Source organism: Oncorhynchus masou, unplaced genomic scaffold (genome assembly GCF_036934945.1).
Source record: "Oncorhynchus masou masou isolate Uvic2021 unplaced genomic scaffold, UVic_Omas_1.1 unplaced_scaffold_2058, whole genome shotgun sequence".
Classification (NCBI taxonomy): Eukaryota; Metazoa; Chordata; class Actinopteri; order Salmoniformes; family Salmonidae; genus Oncorhynchus; species Oncorhynchus masou.
In genome coordinates, this window is record NW_027008545.1 from 82683 (window position 1) to 90393 (window position 7711).

The following is a 7711-nucleotide window of genomic DNA, read 5'->3' on the forward strand; positions in this document are numbered from 1 at the left end:
AGAGACAGTCACCTTCTCCTGTTATATAGGGAAGAGACAGTCACCTTCTCCTGTTATAGTAGGGAAGAGACAGTCACCTTCTCCTGTTATAGTAGGGAAGAGACAGTCACCTTCTCCTGTTATAGTAGGGAAGAGACAGTCACCTTCTCCTGTTATAGTAGGGAAGAGAACAGACAGGCAAGAGACAGGATCTCTCCTTCTCCTGCTATAGTAGGGAAGAGACAGTCACCTTCTCCTGTTATAGTAGGGAAGAGACAGTCACCTTCTCCTATGCTATAGTAGGGAAGAGAACAGACAGGGTAGAGACAGACAGGGAAAGAGACAGTATTCATTATGAGACAGAAAGGCTAGAGACAGATCCAGGGATCAGCACTAGATCTGGTCCTCTCTCTAGTATTCATTATGATCAGGGAAGAGACAGACACCTTGATCCTGTAGATCAGCACTAGGATCTGGTATTCTCTAGTATTCATTATCTGAGAGTAAGAGAGCTGATCCCAGATCAGCACTAGGATCTGGTCCTCTCTAGTATTCATTATGATCTAAAAGGCTAACCTGATCCCAGATCAGCACTAGGATCTGGTCCTCTAATATTCATTATGATCTAAAAGGCTAACCTGATCCCAGATCAGTACTAGGATCTGGTCCTCTCTCAGGTATTCATTATGATCTAAAAGGCTAAACTGATCCCAGATCAGCACTAGGATCTGGTCCTCTCTCTAGTGTTCATTATGATCTAAAAGGCTAACCTGATCCCAGATCAGCACTAGGATCTGGTCCTCTCTCTAGTATTCATTATGATCTAAAAGGCTAACCTGATCCCAGATCAGCACTAGGATCTGGTCCTCTCTCTAGTGTTCATTATGATCTAAAAGGCTAACCTGATCCCAGACCAGCACTCCTCCTCCCATATATTTTGTGAATACGGGCGTTGATCTCTGTCATGTTATCTCAACCTTATTGTATTGGACACTGTGTCATTGGGAATCATGTTGAATGAACGATTGGATGTAAATAAATAATACACTTTATTGATCCCCTGAGGGATTTGTTGATTGTTACTAATGGCAACAAATAGAACATAGTAGTGGTAGCAGTTGATGTTTTTCTTCAATGACACAAAACCCCAAAGCAAATCAGGGGGAGGACAATATATTTATTTGAGAAGGACAAATCATATATGTTATGCTGGGAGGTAGATGTTCAGTCTCCCCTGTCCTCAGCTTTTCTCCACAGAACAAAGAAACAGGATGCAACGTATAAACCCCCCCCCCCCCACCCTAGCTTGGGGTTGACCAATCAGAAGTCGTTGCAGTACAACTGGAATGGCCAAATAACAAGTGTCCTGCTCTAGAATCAATGTACAGAACGTAGCACACGTAGCTCTGAGTTCAGGACTGACATTCCACAGAGTCTAAACAGCTGTTGAACTGAAAACCAACTCCTATTTACATTGACAATTCCCTATTGACCGTTAGTACTCTATCTAGTTTTTAGTACTCTCGTCCTCTCATCCTCTGCGTTGTGTATTTATCTTCAAAATATTCTTAGAATAGCTTGTATAAAACACACACAAATAAAAGGAGTGTGTGTGATTGTGTATGATGGTGTTCTCTGTTAGTGTGGTCTTCCAGTCGGAGCTGGTGGGAGAGTTCTGGTACCAACTGGACCTGCTGGCCCAACCTCCTGTCCTCACCACCTTACCACAGAGCAGCTGTGAACTGGGAAAGTACGTACACACACACACACACACACACACACACACACACACACACACACACACACACACACACACACACACACACACACACACACACACACACACACACACACACACACACACACACACACACACACACACCTAAACTGTTTGTGTTCTCAGGTGGACCAGGCTGTACATCCCACTGGTCAACCCCACAGACGAGACACTGGAGCTGGGGATGGTCAACAGCAACCCTCGCAATTTCACCCTGGAGCTGGACACCAGCAGACCAGTTAGTACCCACACACACCACATACACCACATGCTTTCTGTAAAAAAAATAGATTACTATATTTCTTTTCTTTAAAGAGAGTAATTCATCGTTTATCCATTTTCCCATTTCCACCGTCTCCAATAGTAGCCTCCAATATTGTGTAAATGATGTGTACACTTCTGAGTGGCTCGTTCTCTAAGTGGTGACGTCATAAGGGTGTCAGAATACAGCTGCTCTGATCTCTCTGTCTCTCTGTCTCTCTGTCTCTCTCTCTCTCTCTCTCTCTCTCTCTCTCTCTCTCTCTCTCTCTCTCTCTCTCTATCCCATCTCTCTCGCTCTCTATCCCATCTCTCTCTCTCTCTATCCTCTCTCTCTCTCTCTCTCTCGCTCTCTCTCTCTCTCTCTCAATTCAATTCAATTCAAGGGCTTTATTGGCATGGGAAACATGTGTTAACATTGCCAAAGCAAGTAAGGTAGATAATATATAAAGTGAAATAAACAATAAAAATGAACAGTAGACATCACACATACAGAAGTTTCAAAACAATAAAGACATTACAAATGTGTCAGAATACAGCTGCTCTGTATATATATATATATACACAGTGTTTTTACAATGTACAAATGGCAAAGGACACAAGATAAAATAAATAAGCATAGATATGGGTTGTATTTACAATGGTCTCTCTCTCTCCCATCTCTCTCTCTCATCTCTCTCTTGCTCTTTCCCTCTCTCTCTCTCGCTCTCTCTCTCTCTAGCACTCTCCATATCTCTCTCTCTCTCTCTCTCTCTTTCTCTCCCATCTCTCTCTTCCATCTCTCTCTCTCTCTTTCCCTCTCTCTATCTATCTCTCTCTCTCTATCCCATCTCTCTCATCTCTCTCTTGCTCTTTCTCTCTCTCTCTCTCTCTCTCCCTCGCTCTCTCTCTTGCTCTCTCCATCTCCATCTCTCTCTCGCTTTCTGGCTCTCTCCATCTCTCTCTCTCTCTCTCTCTCTCTCTCTCTCTCTCTCTCTCTCCCATCTCTCTCTCTCTCCCATCTCTCTCTCTCTTTCCTCTCTCTCTCTCTCTCTCTTTCCTCTCTCTCTCTCTCTCTCTCTCCCATCTCTCTCTCTCTCTCTCTCCCTCTCTCTCTCTCTCTCTCTCTCTCCCCTCTCTCTCTCTCTCTCTCTCTCTCTCTCTCTCTCTCTCTCTCTCTCTCTCTCACTCTCTCTCTCTCTCTCTCTCTCTCTCTCTCTCTCTCTCTCTCTCACTCCCATCTCTCTCTCTCTCTTTCTCTCTCTCTCTCTCTCTCTCTCTCTCTCTCTCTCTATCCCATCTCTCTCATCTCTCTCTTGCTCTTTCTCTCTCTCTCTCTCTCTCTCTCTCTCTCTTGCTCTCTCTCTCTCTTGCTCTCTCCATCTCCATCTATTTCTCTCTCTGGCTCTCTCCATCTCTCTCTCTCTCTCTCTCCTCTCTCCCATCTCTCTCTCAATTCAATTCAATTCAAGGGCTTTATTGGCATGGGAAACATGTGTTAACATTGCCAAAGCAAGTGAGGTAGATAATATATAAAGTGAATATATAAAGTGAAAAACAATATAAATTAACAGTAAACATTACACATACTCTCTCTCATCTCTCTCTCTTGCTCTTTCCCTCTCTCTCGCTCTCTCTCTCTCTAGCTCTCTCCATCTCTCTCTCTCCCTCTCTCTCCTATCTCTCTCTCTCTCCCATCTCTCTCTCTCTTTCCCCTCTCTCTCTCTCTCTCTCTCTCTATCCCATCTCTCTCATCTCTCTCTTGCTCTTTCCCTCTCTCTCTCTCTCTCGCTCTCTCTCTCTTTCTCTCGCTCTCTCTCTCTTTAGCTCTCTCCATCTCTCTCTCTCTCTCTCTCTAGCTCTCTCTCTCTCTTCAATTCAAATCAATTCAAGGGGCTTTATTGGCATGGGAAACGTGTTAACATTGCCAAAGCAAGTAAGGTATATAATATATAAAGTGAAATAAACAATAAAAATTAACAGTAGACATCACACATACAGAAGTTTCAAAACAATAAAGACATTACAAATGTCATATATATATATATATATATAGAGTGTTTTTACAATGTACAAATGGTAAAGGACACAAGATAAAATAAATAAGCATAGATATGGGTTGTATTTACAATGGTGCGTGTTCTTCACTGGTTGCCCTTTTCTCGTGGCAACAGGTCACAAATCTTGCTGCTCTGATGGCACACTGTGGAATTTCACCCAGTAGATATGGGAGTTTTTCAAAATTGGATTTGTTTTCGAATTCTTTGTGGATCTGTGTAATCTGAGGGAAATATGTCTCTCTAATATGGTCATACATTGGGCAGGAGGTTAGGAAGTGCAGCTCAGTTTCCACCTCATTTTGTGGGCAGTGAGCATATCTCTTTCCCTCTTTCCCTCCCTCTCTCTCTCCATCTCTCTCTTCCTCTCTCTCTCTCTCTCTCTCTCTCTCTCTCTCTCTCTCTCTCTCTCTCTCTCTCTCTCTCTCTCTCTCTGCTGCTTCTCACTTTCTAGGAGAAATGATCTGTTTGTCTCTCAGGCTTTTGTGTTTGGTTGCCTAGCAGCATAATGACATAATGAAGAGCATTCTGTAGATGAAGACTGATTGCTTCTGAATAGTCTTCCTATTATTAGCAACCAATGTTCAGTAGTTTTTCAGGTACATTACACCTTATATAAAGGATGGACTTGTTTATTTTCCGTCTAAACTGTGTGTGTGTGTTCCTGTCTATGTCTACCTGTCTATGTCTACCTGTCTATATCTACCTGTCTATCTCTCCAGCTCATCATAGCACCACACTCGTCCACCCAGATTCCTGTCCGTTTCAGCCCATCAACCATCGGAGCTGGAAACCACACAGCCAAGATCTCCTTCACCTGCTCTCAGGTAACCAAACCTGTCTAACCCTAAACCACCTGTCTAACCCTAAACCACCTGTCTAACCTTGACCACCTGTCTAACCCTAAACCATCTGTCTAATCCCAAACCACCTGTCTAACCCTAAACCACCTGTCTAACCTGTCTAGATAGGTATAAACAGTGTAGTGGTAGATCTGAAGGGTCTGGATAGGTATAAACAGTGTAGTGGTAGATCTGAAGGGTCTGGATAGGTATAAACAGTGTAGTGGTAGATCTGAAGGGTCTGGATAGGTATAAACAGTGTAGTGGTGGATCTGAAGGGTCTGGATAGGTATAAACAGTGTAGTGGTAGATCTGAAGGGTCTGGATAGGTATAAACAGTGTAGTGGTAGATCTGAAGGGTCTGGATAGGTATAAACAGTGTAGTGGTAGATCTGAAGGGTCTGGATAGGGATAAACAGTGTAGTGGTAGATCTGAAGGGTCTGGATAGGTATAAACAGTGTAGTGGTAGATCTGAAGGGTCTGGATAGGTATAAACAGTGTAGTGGTAGATCTGAAGGGTCTGGATAGGTCTGGATAGTGCGGGGAAGAGGTAGGAAGGGTTGGAGGGTAAGGGGAAGAGGGGAAGGGTTGAAGGGGAAGGGGACGAGGGGAAGGGTTGGAGGATAAGAGGAAGAGGTAGGAAGAGTTGGAGGGTAAGGGGAAGAGTTAGGAAGGGTTGGAGGGTAAAGGGTCGAGGTAGGAAGGGTTGGAGGGTAAGGGGCAGAGGTAGGAAGGGTTGGAGGGTAAGGGGACGAGGGGAAGGGTTGGAGGATAAGAGGAAGAGGTAGGAATGGTTGGAGGGCAAGGGGAAAAGGGGAAGGGTTGGAGGGTAAGGGGACGAGGAAGAGATAGGATGGGTTGGAGGAGAAGAGGAAGAGGTAGGAAGGGTTGGAGGGTAAGGGGAAGAGGTAGGAAGGGTTGGAGGGTAAGGGGAAGAGGTAGGAAGGGTTGGAGGGTAAGGGGACGAGGTAGGAAGGGTTGGAGGGTAAGGGGACGAGGTAGGAAGGGTTGGAGGGTAAGGGGAAGAGGTAGGAAGGGTTGGAGGGTAAGGGGAAGAGGTAGGAAGGGTTGGAGGGTAAGTGTAAGAGGTTGGAAGGGTTGGAGGGTAAGGGGAAGAGGTAGGAAGGGTTGGAGAGAGAGGGAGAGAGAGGGAAAGAGGTAGGAAGGGTTGGAGGGTAAGGGGAAGAGGTAGGAAGGGTTAGAGGGTAAGGGGACGAGGTAGGAAGGGTTGGAGGGTAAGGGTAAGAGGTTGGAAGGGTTGGAGGGTAAGGGGAAGAGGTAGGAAGGGTTGGAGAGAGAGGGAAAGAGGTAGGAAGGGTTGGAGGGAGAGGGGAAGAGGTAGGTAGGGTTAAAGAGAGAGGGGAAGAGGTAGGAAGGGTTGGAGGGGAAGGGGAAGAGTTAGGAAGGGTTGGAGGGTAAGGGGAGAAGGAGGTTGGAGGGTAAGGGAAGAGGTAGGAAGGGTTGGAGGGTAAGGGAATGAGGTAGAAAGGGTTGGAGGGTAAGGGAAAGAGGTAGGAAGGGTTGGAGGGAGAGGGGAAAAGGTAGGAAGGGTTGGAGGGGAAGGGGAAGAGGTAGGAAGGGTTGGAGGGGAAGGGGAAGAGGTAGGAAGGGTTGGAGGGTTAGGGGAAGAGGTAGGAAGGGTTGGAGAGAGAGGGGAAGAGGGGAAGGGGAAGAGGTAGGAAGTAAATAAGGACTGTCTGATACAGCAGTTGGATAAGGATGGACTCACAGTTCAATGGTGTAAACAATGATTGTTGATTATTGCAAAGATTCATCAAAATCAATGACATTTTTCCACTATCCATGGTTCTGAATTCTCTGCTATTTCCACACGTAACTAGGTAACCAAAATGTAATTCCTCCATCTGTCAGCTGACAATGATTTAGTTGTTGTTGTTGTCCTCCCAGTTGAAACACTGGAGCTTCCAGCTGTGTGGTGAAGGCCTGACCCCTGGGAGGATGGAGCCTGACCCCTGGGAGGATGGAGCCTGCTGCACCTCAGACTCACAGGTTACACACACTGACACACACTGACACTCACTGGACACACACTGGACACACCTGACACTCACTGGGGATCTCACTTCACTCCATCATCACTGGACACACCACTTGGACACACACAGGACACCCCACTGAACACACAGCACACTGCTGCACCTCAGACTCACAGGTTAAACACACACACTGGACACACACTGGACACACACTGGACACACACTGGACACACACACACTGGACACACACTGGACACACACTGGACACACACTGGACACTCACTGGACACACACACTGGACACACACTGGACACACACTGGACACACACTGGACACACACTGGACACACACTGGACACACACTGGACACACACTGACACACACACTGGACACACACTGGACACACACTGGACACACTGGACACACACACTGACACACACTGGACACACACTGGACACACACTGGACACACACTGACACACACTGGACACACACTGGACACACACTGGACACACAGTGGACACACACACTGGACACACACTGGACACACACTGACACACACACTGGACACACACACTGGACACACACACTGGACACACACACTGGACACACACACTGGACACACACTGACACACACACTGACACACACTGGACACACACTGGACACACACTGGACACACAGTTGACACACACTGGACACACACTGGACACACACTGGACACACACTGGACACACACTGGACACACACTGGACACACACTGGACACACACTGGACACACAGTGGACACACACTGGACACACACTGGACATACACACACTGGAC

General features: G+C 46.4%; 1 long non-coding RNA gene across 1 annotated transcript; it reads left to right on the forward strand.

The window, feature by feature from the left end:
- Positions 1-1888: 1888 nt before the first annotated feature.
- LOC135532847 (uncharacterized) lies at positions 1889-6842 on the forward strand. Its single transcript, XR_010454409.1, has 3 exons — positions 1889-1994; positions 4773-4877; positions 6802-6842. It is a non-coding gene; the product is annotated as an uncharacterized LOC135532847 (long non-coding RNA).
- The last annotated feature ends 869 nt before the right edge of the window (positions 6843-7711 follow it).